Below are 15,023 nucleotides of genomic sequence, written 5' to 3'. Positions count from 1 at the left end.
CTTGAGCTAAGTTGATGATGTTGGAGTAAATGTATAGCCTCTCAAGATGATCATTTTCAGAGAAATGCTCATATTGAGGTATGAGTGTTAGCAAAACATAACTAATAGTCATACTGATTTCAGTGCTACAGATATATGTGGAAATAATGCCAGGTTTGTGCACAACCAAATTTATGTCGGTATGAGAATGTTTAGGACAGGTCTTACAGTGCTTTTTATATGTAAAAGTTTAAATTTTTCCCCCAGTTTTATTGAGATATAAATGACATATATATATGAAAGAAAAGTGAAAGTTGCTCAGTCATGTCCAACTCTTTGCAACCTCATGGACTATACAGTCCATGTAATTCTCCAGGTAAGAAGACTCAAGTTGGGTAGCCGTTCCCTTCTCTAGGGGATTTTCCCAACCCAGGGATCAAACCCAGGTCTCCTGCATTGGAGGCAGATTTTTTACCAGCTGAGCCACCAGGGAAGCCCAATTATATATAGTTGTATTTGTTTAAGGTAATGGAAACAGTGAGAGACTTTATTTTCTTGGGCTCCAAAATCACTGCAGATGGTGACTGCAGCCATGAAATTAAAAGATGCTTACTCCTTGAAAGGAAAGTTATGACCAACCTGGCTATGGTTTTTCCAGTAGTCGTGTATGGATATGAGAGTTGGACTATAAAGAAAGCTGAGCACCGAAGAATTGATGCTTTTGAACTGTGGTATTGAAGAAGACTCTTGAGAGTCCCTTGGACTGCAAGGAGATTCAACCAGTCCACCCTAAAGGAAATCAGTCCTGAGTGTTCATTGGAAGGACTGATGTTGAAGCTGAAACTCCAATACTTTGGCTACCTGATGCGAAGAACTGACTCATTTGAAAAGACCCTGGTGCTGGGAAAGATTGAAAGCAGGAGAAGGGGATGACAGAGGCTGAGATGGTTGACTCAATGGACATGAGTTTGAGTAATCTCCGGGAGTTGGTGATGGACAGGGAGGCCTGGCGTGCTGCAGTCCATGGGGTTGCAAAGAGCTGGACACAACTGAGCGACTGAGCTGAACTGACTGATACAAGATAATGATCTGATATATGTGTTTATTGCAAATGATCACCACAGTAAGTTTAGGTAACAGCCATCACCTCACATAGTTACCAGTTTTTTTCCCTTGTGATGAGAACTTTTAAGATCTATTCTCTTAGCTACTTTTAAATATAGAATACAGTATTGTTAACCGTAGTCTCCATACTGTACATTACATCCCCAGAACTTATTAATCTTACAATTGGAAGTTTGTATTTCAGTACAAATTATCCCTTTTCTTGTTCACCTCCAACTCCCACTGCTAGCAACCACCAATCTGTCCTCTGTTAAAGTTTAATTTTTAAGCTGAGGTACCACACTTCAAAATCTGGGAATTTCTACTTTAGGCAAGAAGGTATTTAAGTTCTTTCCTCAGATGTCCACTTTACATTGGCCACATAGACCTTATTTAGGATGGCTTTTCAGTGTCAAATCAAATGTATGTCTCATGTACTTGAGATAGGTTAGTGTTATAATAGAAGAAGTAATAAAAGTCTGCTCCCAGTAGAGTAGCAATGGATCACAGTTTGGCTGAGAGTGTCCTGATTTTAAAACTGAAAGTCCTGCTTCATGGGAAACCCCTTAGTCCCAGGTAAATTGAGATGGTTAGCAAACTCCCAGTCACTTAGCTAACTCCTCTAATCTTTTTGGACTATCTACAGTGAAAAGAGTTTGTTGTGATCCACACAGTCAAAGGCTTCGGTGTAGTCAATGAAGCAGAAGTAGATGTTTTTCTGGAATTCCCTTGCTTTTTCTGTGATCCAGTGGATGTTGGCAATTTGACCTCTGCTTCCTCTGCCTTTTCTAAATCCAGCTTGTACATGTGGAAGTTTTAAGTTCATGTACTGTTGAAGCCTAGTTTGAAGAATTTTGAGCATTACCTTGCTAGCATGTAAATGAATGCAATTGTACAGTAATTTGAACATTCCGTGACATTGTCCTTCTTTGTGGTTGGAATGAAAACTGACCTTTTCTGGCCTTCTGCAAAACCTGTATGCAGGTCAAAAAGCAACGGATAGACCCAGACATGGGACAATGGACTGTTCAAAATTGGGAAAGGAGTACATCAAGGCTGTATATTGTCACTCTGCTTATTTAACTTATATGCAGAGTACATCATGCGAACTGCCAGGCTAAATGATCAAAAGCTGTAATCAAGGTTGCCAGGAGAAATATCAATAACCTTGGATATGCAGATGACACCAGTTTAATGGCAGAAAGTAAAGAGGAACTAAAGAGCCTCTTGATGAAGGTGAAAGAGGAGAGTGAAAAAGCTGGCTTAAAATTCAACATTCAGAAAACTAAGATCATGGCATCTAGTCCCATCACTTCACAGCAAATAGGTGGGGACAAAATGGAAACAATGACAGACTTTATTTTCTTGGGCTCCCAAATCACTGCAGATTGTGACTGCAGCCATGAAATTAAAAGACGCTTGCTCCTTGGAAGAAAAGCTATGACAAACCTAGACAGCATATTAAAAAAGCAGAGACATCACTTTGCCGACAAAGGTTGGTATAGTCAAAGCTATAGTTTTTCCAGTAGTTGTGTATGGATGTGAGAGTTGGACCATAATGAAGGCTGAGCACTGAAAAATTGATGCTTTTGCATTTTGATGCTGGAGAAGACTCTTGAGAGTCCATTGGACTGCAAGGAGATCAAACCAGTCAATCCTAAAGGAAATCAGTCCTGAATATTCATTGAAGGACTGAAGGTGAAGCTAAAGTTCAATACCTTGGCCATCTGATGCGAAGAGCTGACTCATTAGAAAAGACCCTGATGCTGGGAAAGATTGAGGGCAGGAGGAGAAGGGGATGACAGAGGATGAGATGGTTGGATGACATCACCAACATGATGAACATGAGTTTGAGCAAGCTCTGGGAGCTGGTGATGGACAGGGAAGCCTGGTGTGCTGCAGACCGTGGGGTCACAAAAAGTTGGACATGACTTAGGGACTGAACAGTAACAGTGAAAACAAAACAATGCCTTCCCATAATAAATAAAGGAAAAGGACATAGCCCTATTGGGAGAAGCATAGCAACTCGAGTCAAACAGCGATATATGTTAGTTGAAAGTAGGCTGAGTTAATCACTTTTTTAAAAAATTAATGTATTTATTTTATTTGGAGGCTAATTACTTTACAATATTGTGGTGGTTTTTCCCATACCCCGACATGAATCAGCCATGGGTGCACAAGTGTCCCCCCATCCTGAACCTCCCTCCCACCTCCCTCCTTCCCAGAGCATCAGCTTTGAGTACTCTGCTTCATGCATTGAACTTGCATTGGTCTTCTATTTTACATGTGGTAATATACATGTTTCAGTACTATTCTCTCAAATCATCCCACTCTCACCTTCTCCCACATAGTCCAAAGTCTGTTGTTTACATCTCTTCTCTTTTGCTGTCTTGCATATAGGGTCGTCATTACTGTCTTTTAAAATTCCATATAGATGCATTAATATACTATATTGGTGTTTCTCTCTCTGACTTACTTCACTCTGTATAATAGGCTCCAGTTTCATCCACCTTATTAGAACAGGCTGAAATGTGTTCTTTTTTTATAGCTGAGTAATATTCCACTGTGTATATGTATCATAACTTCCTTATCCATTCGTCTGCCGAAGGACATCTAGGTTGCTTCCATGTCCTGGCTATTGTAAACAGTGCTGCAGTGAACATTGGGGTACATGTGTCTCTTTCATTTCTGGTTTCCTTGGTGTGTATACCCAGCAGTGGGATTGCTGGGTCATATGGAAGTTCTTTTTTTTTTTTTAATTAGTTTATTTTCTATTTTTTAACTTTACAATATTGTATTTGTTTTGCCATACATTGACATGAATCCACCATGGGTGTACATGTGTTCCCCTTCCAGAACCCCCCCTCCACCTCCCTCCCCATCCCATCCCTCTGGGTCATCCCGGTGCACCAGCCCCGAGCACCCTGTATCATGCATTGAACCTGGACTGGCGATTCGTTTCACATATGATAATTTACATGCTTCCAGGCCATTCTCCCATATCATCCCACCCTCGTCCTCTCCCATAGAGTCCATAATACTGTTCTATTTATCTGTGTCTCTTTTGATGTCTCGCATACAGGGTTATCTTTACCGGTTGACTAAATACCATATATATGTGTTAGTATACTGTATTGGTGTTTTTCTTTCTGGCTTACTTCACTCTGTATAATAGGCTCCAGATTCATCCACCTCATTAGAACTGATTCAAATGTATTCTTTTTAATGGCTGAGTAATATTCCATTGTGTATATGTACCACCGCTTCCTTATCCATTCATCTGCTGATGGGCATCTAGGCTGCTTCCATGTCCTGGCTATTATAAACAGTGCTGCAATGAACATTGGGGTACATGTATCTCTTTCATTTCTGGTTTCCTTGGTGTGTATACCCAGCAGTGGGATTGCTGTGTCATATGGAAGTTCTATTTCCAGTTTTTTAAGGAATCTTCACACTGTTCTCCATAGTAGTTGTACTAGTTTGCAGAAGGTTCATAGCAATACAAGCCTACCTCAAGAAAAAAGAGAAACATCAAATAAACAACCTAACTTTACACCTAAAGCAACTAGAAAAAGAACAGAAGAACTCCAAAGTTAGTAGAAGGAAAGAAATCATAAAAATGACTAACTTTTATGCTGATTCAAACTGAAGTATGTGTGTGCATGCTCAGTCGTGTCTGACTCTTTGTGATCTCATGGACTGTAGCCCACCAGACTCCTCTGTCCATGGTATTTCCCAGGCAAGAATACTGGAGTGGTCTGCCATTTCCTACTCCAAGGGATCTTCCTGACCCAGGGGTAGAACTTGTGTCTCCTGCATTGGCAGGCAGATTCTTTACCACTGTACCACCTGGGAAGTCCTAAACTGAAATCAGAAGTTTTACTTTATGGCAATGATGTAGGCCATGTTTTACCAACCTACAATAACAACAACAACTGTGATAATAAAAATGATAATAACACAATTTTATGCTTTACCCATTATGTTTTTCATATTTATTTTGGTTTTTAGGAGACATATATTAACAACTAATGTTCTTGGGTAAGGAAATAATTGATTTACTTGGTGATTCAATGACTTTGTACAGTAGATCTGGCAATTGTAGACAATGCTTGAAAAATGAATCATAATGGAATCTGTGCTCAATTGTGTCTGACTCTTTGCAACCCCGAGGTCTAGAGCTAGCCAGGCTCCTCTGTTCATGGGATTCTCCAGGCAAGAATACTGGAGTGGGTTGCCATTCCCTTCTTTAGGGGATCTTTCTGAGCCAGGGATTGAACCTGTGTCTCTTGTGTCTCCTGCACTGTCAGGTGGATTCTTTATCATTGAGCCACCTGGGAAGCCCATGGTGGAGTTTAGCTGAGAGTTAACATTAAAAATATACACCATTGAGGGGATATTTATGGTTATATAGACAGGAAAGAGGATAGTGTGGTGATAAAGTACTCAAGTCAGGAGGAGTTTTGTTTGCATCCTGCCTTAACTGGTATATGACTTTGAACTAGTTATTGGCCTCTGTAAACTTCAGTTCCTTCACAGAATCAGTCAGACTGTTCAGTTGCTCAGTTGTGTCTGACTTTTTGTGACCCCATGGATTGCAGCACACCAGTCTTTCCTGTACATCACCAACTCCCAGAGCTTGCTCAAACTCATGTCCATCGAGCTGGTGATGCCATCCAACCATTTCATCCTCTGTCATCCCCTTCTCCTCCTGCCCTCAATCTTTCCCAGCATCAGTGTCTTTTCCAATGAGTCAGTTCTTTGCATCAGGTGGCCAAAGTATTGGAGCTTCAGCTTCAGCTTCATTCCTTCCAATGAATATTCAGGGTTGATTTCTTTTAGGATTGACTGGTTTGATCTCCTTGCAGTCCAAGAGACTCTCAAGAGTCTTCTCCAACACCACAGTGCAAAAGCATCAACTCTTCAGTGCTCAGCTTTCTCTATGGTCCAACTCTCATATCCATACATGACTAGTGGAAAAACCATAGCTTTGACTAGATGGGGAGAAGGCAATGGCACCCCACTCCAGTACTCTTGCCTGGAAAATCCCACGGACGGAGTTGGCAAAGTAATGTCTCTGCTTTCTAATACATTGTCTAGGTTTGTTGTAGCTTTTCTTCCAAGGAGCAAGCGTCTTTTAATTTCATGGCTGCAGTCACCATCTGCAGTGATTTGGGAGCCCAAGAAAATAAAGTCTGTCACCGTTTTCATTTTGTCCCCAAATATTTGCCATGAAGTGATGACACCAGATGCCATGATCTGTTTTTTGAATGTTGAGTTTCAAGCCAGAATTTTCATTCTCTTCTTTCGCTTTCATCAAGAGGCTCTTTAGTTCTTCTTTGCTTTCTGCCATAAGGGTGGTATCATCTATATATCTGAGTTTATTGATATTTCTCCTGGCAATCTTGATTCCAGCTTGTGCTACATCCAGCCCGGCATTTCACATGATGTACTCTGCATATAAGTTAAATAAGCAGGGTGACAATATGCAGCCTTGACATACTCCTTTCCTGATTTGAAACCAGTCTGTTGTTCCATGTCCAGTTCTAACTGTTGCTTCTTGACCTGCACACAGATTTCTCAGGAGGCAGGTCAGGTGGTCTGGTATTCCCATCTCTTTCAGAATTTTCCACAGTGTGTTGTGATCCACACAGTCAAAGGCTTTGGCGTAGTCAATAAAGCAGACGTAGATGTTTTTCTAGAACTCTCTTGCTTTTTCTAAAGCAGGTACAGTTATGGTACTTGTCTCCTTGAACTTCTGTTTATTAAATGACAATGAATGTACAATGCTTAATACTGCGCCTAGCATGTAGTAAGCACAAAATAAATGTGAACTGTTATTATTTGCACCTACCAAAAGTTTCTGTAATAGTGTATCCTGACTGTATTTGAGTCATGTTATTTCTTTGATTTCTTATTTTCTACCCATTACTTTTTGTAGAAGGATCTTGTTTAAAAACTGTACAAAGAACACAAAGAATTTTGATAAAAGATGTTTTGCTATGTATCATTCTAGGTTCCAAATGTCAATATATAGTGTTATTCTAAAAGAATACTGAAAGGAAACAGCTCACCCATGACAGAAAAGCCTTGGCTGTTCCAAATCAGAATAAGTTAAAGAAAGAAAAAAAGAAATTCTAAAAACTAAAAGTGAACAATTAAAAGAAAAAAAGAGTCAATAACTATTAGAAACAGATTTGAAATACTAGTATATCTTGCAAACGACTTTATGTGTATCTTAGGCAGGAGACACATCTTATTTGGGACAAGAAAGTAAGATGTGTTATTCATATGTATTAAGATAAAAGATGTTGGCAACCAAGTGATGACAACCAAGGTAGTTGCTATGCAGGTATTAAAAAGCAAGATAATGTGCCCCAAATGATCCTAACTTCTGAAGTTCTAGAACATGATGACTTCAGAATTCGTGTGTTACGTATATGGAATTGAAATAGTCAACATTTTGTCCCTGAAAAGTTTCTCTTGTGCTGTTTTCAATACAAGTGACAGATGATTAGGAGAGGTCACTGACTATCCCATTCTTTCTGTGACCCAGTTTTAGAAGTCTGTCACACAAGAAGAGAACAGCTCTCAAAGGATTCCACACCCTGGCAATCAGACCCCCTGGTTTAGCCTCTGCTTTCCTATGTGAGCCTCCACTTCATTTGCTCACTCTCTGTTGCATTCTAACTATAAAACAAAGGCAGTTACTGGTTATTCCTTTTGTGTTCTTCAAACTTTATTAGAATTGGTACAGTGCATCTCCTGTCTTCATTAATATTGTTGGAGGTTGTAAAATCCTAAAAAGTTATATTAAGGTTTATTAGTCTCCCTATAATTTCCTCTAACATTTCAAATCTATTAGAACATAATTGAGCATGTTCTCATTTCTAAATGTCTCAGGTAAAGTGCTAAGAGAATGCCATGAGTATTTTAAGAGTGAAATCAATAAAAGGCTTTCTATTTTTCTGTAAAAATGAGCATGGTTAAAAGAAATATATTTAGGCTAAGATTTTTGGGTCAAGCACTTAAAGTTGACCACTTTTTTAACTGTATTGATTAGTTGTCTTACTTTTGTGAAGTTAAAACTAAAAATTTTAACCAAACACTCTTCTTAATATCTCTGTTCTATCAAGATGAGTTTTTTGCTAATGCTTCAAGTTTTGCAAGAGATCACATTTTTTCTTGGCTTCAAGGCAGTTTAATTCATTTTTAGGCAGACTGACTGAATTCCATGAACTTCAGAGTCTCTAGTGATAAAGTTCTTTGTCATCTCTGTATTATCTCTTTTCAGCCAGATGGGGAAAATGGTTTACATCAGGCACAAGGTATATTTGAACAATAAGGTCACAAGCAGAGCTGTATTACTTTTATGGGCAGTGAGACATGTAGCGTGTTACAGCCTTCCCCTTTAAGCTACACAGCAAACGGGCTTTGTTTTTATGCCTGGATTCCCATGCGATATTATTTCCTAGCATGTTCATGTCAACAACCCGAACCTTTTTAAAGCAGAAGTTCCTCTTAAAGTGTAGAGGAGGAGGACAGCCTTCATTCCAGTCTCTTACGTTTGATTAAAGCCACCTGAAATAAGTTTATTGCCTCAAACTCGGCACTTATTCTCTGTGTCTTTAACTGTCTTCCTCTCTCCAAACGGGTAGAATCAGCATTCTATTAATTAGGCCTGGCCCAGAAGAAGTTATCATCCCACTTCAGCTTTCAAATCTATTCCCTTGTTAAAAGGAAATTTTGAACTACATGGAAAATTAAAGCAACTTAAGGGAATGGAACAGGTTAATTCTAGTCTATGGACTATGTTTTAAGTTCTGGTGGGATAGTGCTCCCATAGCACTGTGTGTATGCGTGTGTTTAAATTTTAGACGGACAGTGTAGCTTAGGAATCGGCATGATTTAAATAATAATGAGACTAGATATCATTATTACCATACTCTAAATTGCTTTTTGTTTAATGTCACCTTAGTTTTGGGAGATTCGATTATGTTTGGCATTTCCAGCAAAACATAAAGAAGTTTAAATGTAATAGTCCAAAAGGAAACTTCTTTGGCTAGTGAACTCTGGAAGCAAAACAACAACAAAAACAACACTTTTTCTCTTCCCTCTCTAGAATTTGTTCAAAGAGAAGTTCAAAGTGGTTTAGAGCTCTGTCACACTATTTCCAACCATGGTTTATGCAAGATGGAATTTTTAATGTTTGCTGATTGCACTAATATGATCCAGGTTGTTAAGATCTTGGTTCATAGGAACGAAATTAAGAACAAATTTAATCAAGCACAGGAAAAAAATCAGCAGTAAGAATAAAAGCAAGAAAAGAAAAGAAGCAGCTGGGACATAAAATGCTGAGGAAACATGTTTTACCACAGTGGTTCTCAGACTCGAGAGTGTATCATGATAGCCTGGTGGGCTTAGTAAACCAAAGATCACTGTCTCCCACCCCACATTTCTTATCCAGTAGGTCTGGTATAAGGCCCAGTAATTTGCATTTCTAAGTAAGTTCTAAGGTCTAGGGACCACTCTTTGAAAACTACTCTTCTACCAAAACAGGCCCTCCTGGTCACAGTGCAAACTGAGTGTTCTCCTGCCCCAGATAATGCCCTTCTGCTGCCCCAAGATGAAAGGAGGGGATTTTCTCCTTCAAATACCATGTTCCTGGAATCACGATCATCGTCCTCTTTCTCCACCACATTTGTCCCCTCATTATACATGGGACAGTCATATAAATATACATAAATATTCTAGTTTTTATTACAGTATGAAAGAATTAATGTATGTCCATTTACAATGAAGGTAAATTAGAAACACACCATGTCATGTTACTTGGTTAGCTTGTCACAGGCTTAAAGCATGGAATAAGCACTTAGACTTGCCCCTCTCTGATTAGCAGTAAAGGATCTTTCTTGACCTAATCCACTAGAGAATTTTAAAATAACAAAGCCTGGGTCCCATCTCAGATGAATTACACAAAAAATCTCTAAATGGGGACCTGGTAATTAAACCCCTTTCAGTTAGTTCTAGTGTGTAGCCAGGGTTAAGAACCATTGGTAACTCTAACCATGTATTCTCACTGGTTATCAGTAAAGTAAGATTACCCCCATGGGGGTAAAAATTATTTCTCTGGGGGCAAAAATATGTCTTAACTGTTATACTGGTTTGTGGGCCATCAGAGGGCCACAGCATATGCACATGTGTGTAGTATATCTGTAGTATTAGCGTTTAATGGGGATGGGGACAATTAGGAAAAAAGACCTCTTAGGAAATGATCATGAAAAAAGATTGAGAAATACTGCCCTAACTCTGGGAGGCTGCTATTAGTTTTCAATACTCCAACTTCCTTCTAAAATGCAACACAAATCTTTTTGGGTGCTGTTGTAGATATTGGTGGGGAAAAAATAGTATTTTAAAATTCTATTACATGTTGATCACCTAGCTAGATGCTTTTACATATAGTATCTAGTAATGCTACCCTGTATTCTTCCTCTAGAATATGCACAGAAATTATAACTAGTTTTCTTTCATTATGGCTTCATACTATTTTATATTGAAAATAACTCTGATCTTCATGAAGCTTTCAGAAAAATTCCATTGAATCTGTAAGGCAACCAGGTGACTTCAAATTGCTTTTACTCTAAACTACTGTCAAATGCATGTAATGAAGTTTGGAAAACATCATTTTATTAAAAGAAATCACAATAGAAAACAACCTCCATATCCTTGTCTGAATAATACTACTTTTCTAAAGAATTATAGAAAATTATTACTTCATTAATTTAGAGTAATAGAGCTTTAGAATATAATTAGCTACAAAAATAACAAGATATTAAAATATCTCTGGTTGTATGTATTCTTTTGCTATTTTCAAGAGTACGAATTTGTTTTAAAATGTACTCAGGATTTTGTTTTTATTAAGATATGGTGAGGCCATATCTTAATAATTGCCACTAAAAAGTTATAGTTGATGCTTGAACAACGTGGGAGTTAGGGGCGCCAACCTTCCTTGCATTAGGAAATCATGTATAACTTATAGTCAGCCCTCTGTGTTCATGGTTCCCCATTCTTGGATTCAACCAACCGTGAATCTTGTAGTCGCTGTATTTACTGCTGAAGAAAGTTCTCATATATGTGAACCCACACAGTTCAAACTCGTATTGTTCAAGGGTCAACGATGGTTTGTCACTCACAGTTTCCAAGGGGAGGGAACACACCACACCATGAAGGGACACACAGGGAAGAACCAGGGTTGGTTAGGAGGCGGAGAGAGAGGGGAGAGCTTGGGCAAAAGGCTTTATTGTGATTTCCAGAGAGGGAATGGGCAAGGCAAGGTGAGCAGGTTTAGGATTGGATACTTGAATAATTTTGGAGGGTTCTGGATTATCAGGGTGGTCCCTAGCTGTCAGGCCTTGAGATGATTACGGCAGAAGAATGCTGCCTCCTAGAGTACTAGATAGAGGAGGCAGGTGGAGGTGTGGACTCAGAATTGGGTCGATTTGCATCAAAGTTGTGCTCTAATTAATTCTGTCTCCCGTCTTATTTCTTTATGTGGTTGGTTTGTGCAGAGACAGTATGTAACGATGGAAGTTCAGAGCAGACACATTCTGTTACCAGACAGTACCGCTACACAAAGAGATGGCCAGTTTGTTGGGACCCGAGGGTGAAAATATATAGCTTCTAAATAGGACCAGAAGTTTTTATTAGTTAGTCATGTTATTTTTACTGTTCAAAAAAAGAAGGCAACGTTGCATCCTGAAAAGAAGCTAGATTGTATAGTAAAGTAGGCCAGGGCTGCCATTAACTCAGCTATTCTCAAGCTATGTATATTACTTCCTCAAACATGAGGCTTTTCATCATAAAATGCAAATTACATCTATTCTTGAGATTGGAAACAACTGAGACGCAAAACCCAGGAAACAGATGTAGATTTAAATATAAAAATTTTTTAAAACTAAATTAAGCTGATTTTGAGGATGTGGCCAAGATGTATGGCCATAATGAGCTTCTTAGTAGTTCACCTCAACAAGGGAGAGTAACCTGTGTGTTACTTTTTTTTTTGGCTGTGCTGCATGGCTTGTGGGATCTTAGTTCCTGGACCAAGGAGTGAACCCAGCCCCGGCAGTGGAGGTGCTGAGTCCTAACCATGGACCACCAGGGAACTCCCAGCCACTCTTCCAAACTCATCACACAGACTGGCTGAGAATAGATCCTGAGTAAATGGTCTCCCAAGCAGGGAGGAGCAGGGTGGCGGGTCGTGGGTGGTGTCTGACGTCTGACGAGAGCTAAGCCTGCTCAGTCCCTCTTGCCTGTCTCAGCCAATCAGGCAAGGCCCTCCTCTTCCTCCTCCTCCTCCTCCAGGGGTGAGTGAGGAGTGGCAAAGGAGAGACAGTAGGTCCCTGCCTCCCTACCCTGGAAAAATTAGAAGTAGGGATGGAAATCCCCCTATACCACTTTGAGGATTCTTATGAAGTAATCTTACAGATAAGATATGCAAGATGCCTAACCAGAGCAACAGGCATTTTAAATAGAAAGAGATAAATTCACCAGGACTTCATCCTTCTTCTGGAATTGAATTTATAAAATAGCTCTTTTTTATCTTTTTTCTTTTATTAATATTTGACACCATACTTTTCAGTTTAGAAAAGGGGATGTTCTGTCTGAATTACTTAAAATGATGTATTCTATTCTGCATTACCTCATTGACTTTATATACAGTTCTCAAATTCCATTCCAGTAAGACTGTAGATTGGTGAAAATGTTAGAAATAATACAATAGCAATCTTTAAATTAAATCTTACTACTCAGTTGTTTTGTTGGTATTTTACTTGAACACATTGGATGGTAGGTATTTAATTCATCTTGCCATATAGAACAATTAGGCACATCCTCATTATTCCACATAAAGGCCAACAAAGAAGAATTTGGTAGTTTTCTACCAAATTGTGATACTAATAGATACTATTTATAAAGCACTTTATGTGTCAGGCACTGGGCTGGGTGCTTTGTAAAGCTTTATTTCTAATCCTGTAGCAACTCTCAAAAGAATTATTATTATTTCAATTTTATAAAAGAGAAAACTGAAGCTCAAAGAGGTTGGGTGATTTTCCCAAAGTTATACGTATCAGATTGAAACTAGTAAAGTCAGAATTCTAACTCAGAACCCTGCAAAGCCCACATTGTTTCCTTTTAAATAAGTCCTTCAGTCTCTCCCTGGGAAAAATCTAATGTGAAAAGAAAGAAAACAAGGTTGTAGTTCTATTAGCATAATTCTGAAATGACCTTGGAACCTCACTTAATGGAAGTGTAATAAGGGATAGGAAGACAGCCCTTTTCAAATCTTCATATGTGAGTTTAAACACATTATTCATTTTCAGATAAAATATTTTAACTGGTTCATCCAAACTATGTTGAGAGTTTAGAGAAAATGAAACAAGTTTCCTACATTGATTCTAATTTGAAGTTTTTAGTGGGCACACAACTGGTTTTCTAAAGTTCTACAATACCATGTACTTCTCCTTTCAGAGGATTCCTCTCATTGGGACAGGATAGCTGCTCATTATTCATTGATTATTTGAACACAGTAATTAATGACTAAAGACATAGAGTTCTCAGAAATGAGTGTTAGAGGATATTAACTTCAGACTAGACCAGGAGAAACTCTGCTGGACCCAACCTTTCTCCATCTGTAGCCATTCCTTCTGAAAATCAAAAATTGCTCATAATTGTGCACACCATGAGGCTCTGAACACTGTGTGCCAAGTAGAATTTTCGTAATTTGCACATGTAACTGCAAAAGCACCCTGCTAATTATAGATGCCTAGGAATTAATATAGATTGCCAAATAGCACCAAAGTGAAGACCATAAGTCAGCATGAAATTGGGTATTAATGAGTTCCATGGAGAATTGAGGTACTGACCTCTCTTGGTCCTCTTCAGTGAATTTTTCTCTAACAAAACTGGACTTCTCTGGGCTTGGTGAGCATGGATCAGAAGGCAAAAGGTGGAGCAGATCCTCTCGCCCCTCCCAGAAGGCCATGATTCCTGCTCAGGCCCTTGTCCATCTCCACTTTCCTGACACATGGCCACATCTGTCTCCATGGTACCTATCGCCCTACCCTCAGACTCTAACCATCACTTCTCCTTAGCATCCCCAACTACTTATGCTCTTCTTCTCATACAGGTTTTACTATGTTATGTTATAAAATCACACTTTTAATTCAGTTTTTTAAAAGATTTAAGTACATAAATTTTCACGGAATCATATTTTACAACACCGGTACACATCTTTAAAACAAAAGAAGGTGTTTTAAAAATAGGCAGTTTGCCTACAGATGGGCCTTAAATGTCTTCATCATTCAACAGGGGTTTGGCTTTTTTCCCATTTTTTTCCCCTCTCTCTTTCCTAGATCCTATTTCCAAACCGAACATAAACTGTATTACAAAGCACCCTTTCATATAGATTCATCATTGCCATCTAGGGAATGTGTATGTCTTCAAATGTGAAAAGATGTTCAACTGAAAATGAGCATTTCTACTCTGGTCACAGAATTAACTGATGTTAAGTCTGCCACCTATCTGTCTCAGAAGAACACTCATGTGCAGCCAGGAAAAGAATGAGAGGCTGAAGGAACTCGAGGCATAATCAGGCAGAAAACTGAGCTACAGAGAAACACATATCTATTCTTGAAATAGATGGCATTTCCACACTCCCCAAATTAACTGGTTAGTTTATTAACTATTTTTCCAGATATATAGATGTAGATATAAAGTGTGTGTGTATGTATATATATAGATGTAGGTACAGATATAATGTGTCTATATATATGGATGTAGATATAGATATGAGTGTATACATCTGTCTATATTTAGGTATACATGGAGAAATATAAAAGAAAGAATAATAGCTAAGATTTACAAAGTACTTATTATGTGCTGGG

At 38.7% G+C, this 15,023-nt stretch overlaps 1 protein-coding gene and 2 long non-coding RNA genes across 4 annotated transcripts in view; 2 read left to right on the top strand and 1 right to left on the bottom strand.

Annotated features, from left to right (window-relative positions):
* The window catches only part of SYNPO2 (synaptopodin 2), a 196,172-nt gene that overhangs the window by 55,890 nt on the left and 125,259 nt on the right, over positions 1 to 15,023 (top strand). The window lies entirely within an intron of this gene.
* LOC145507229 (uncharacterized) overlaps positions 1 to 15,023 on the bottom strand; it is a 94,009-nt gene that overhangs the window by 45,418 nt on the left and 33,568 nt on the right. The window lies entirely within an intron of this gene.
* The window catches only part of LOC145507234 (uncharacterized), a 32,579-nt gene continuing 18,193 nt past the window's right edge, over positions 638 to 15,023 (top strand). Inside the window, exon 1 of the long non-coding RNA XR_014054716.1 lies at positions 638 to 2,578. This is a non-coding gene — a long non-coding RNA (uncharacterized LOC145507234). The remainder of the gene's footprint in view (positions 2,579 to 15,023) is intronic.

This window comes from Giraffa tippelskirchi, chromosome 1, assembly GCF_054371585.1.
Source record: "Giraffa tippelskirchi isolate mGirTip1 chromosome 1, T2T-mGirTip1v1.2.pri, whole genome shotgun sequence".
Taxonomy (NCBI): Eukaryota; Metazoa; Chordata; class Mammalia; order Artiodactyla; family Giraffidae; genus Giraffa; species Giraffa tippelskirchi.
Note: the sequence above shows the minus strand (reverse complement) of the source record. Positions and strands in the feature narration are given on the sequence as shown.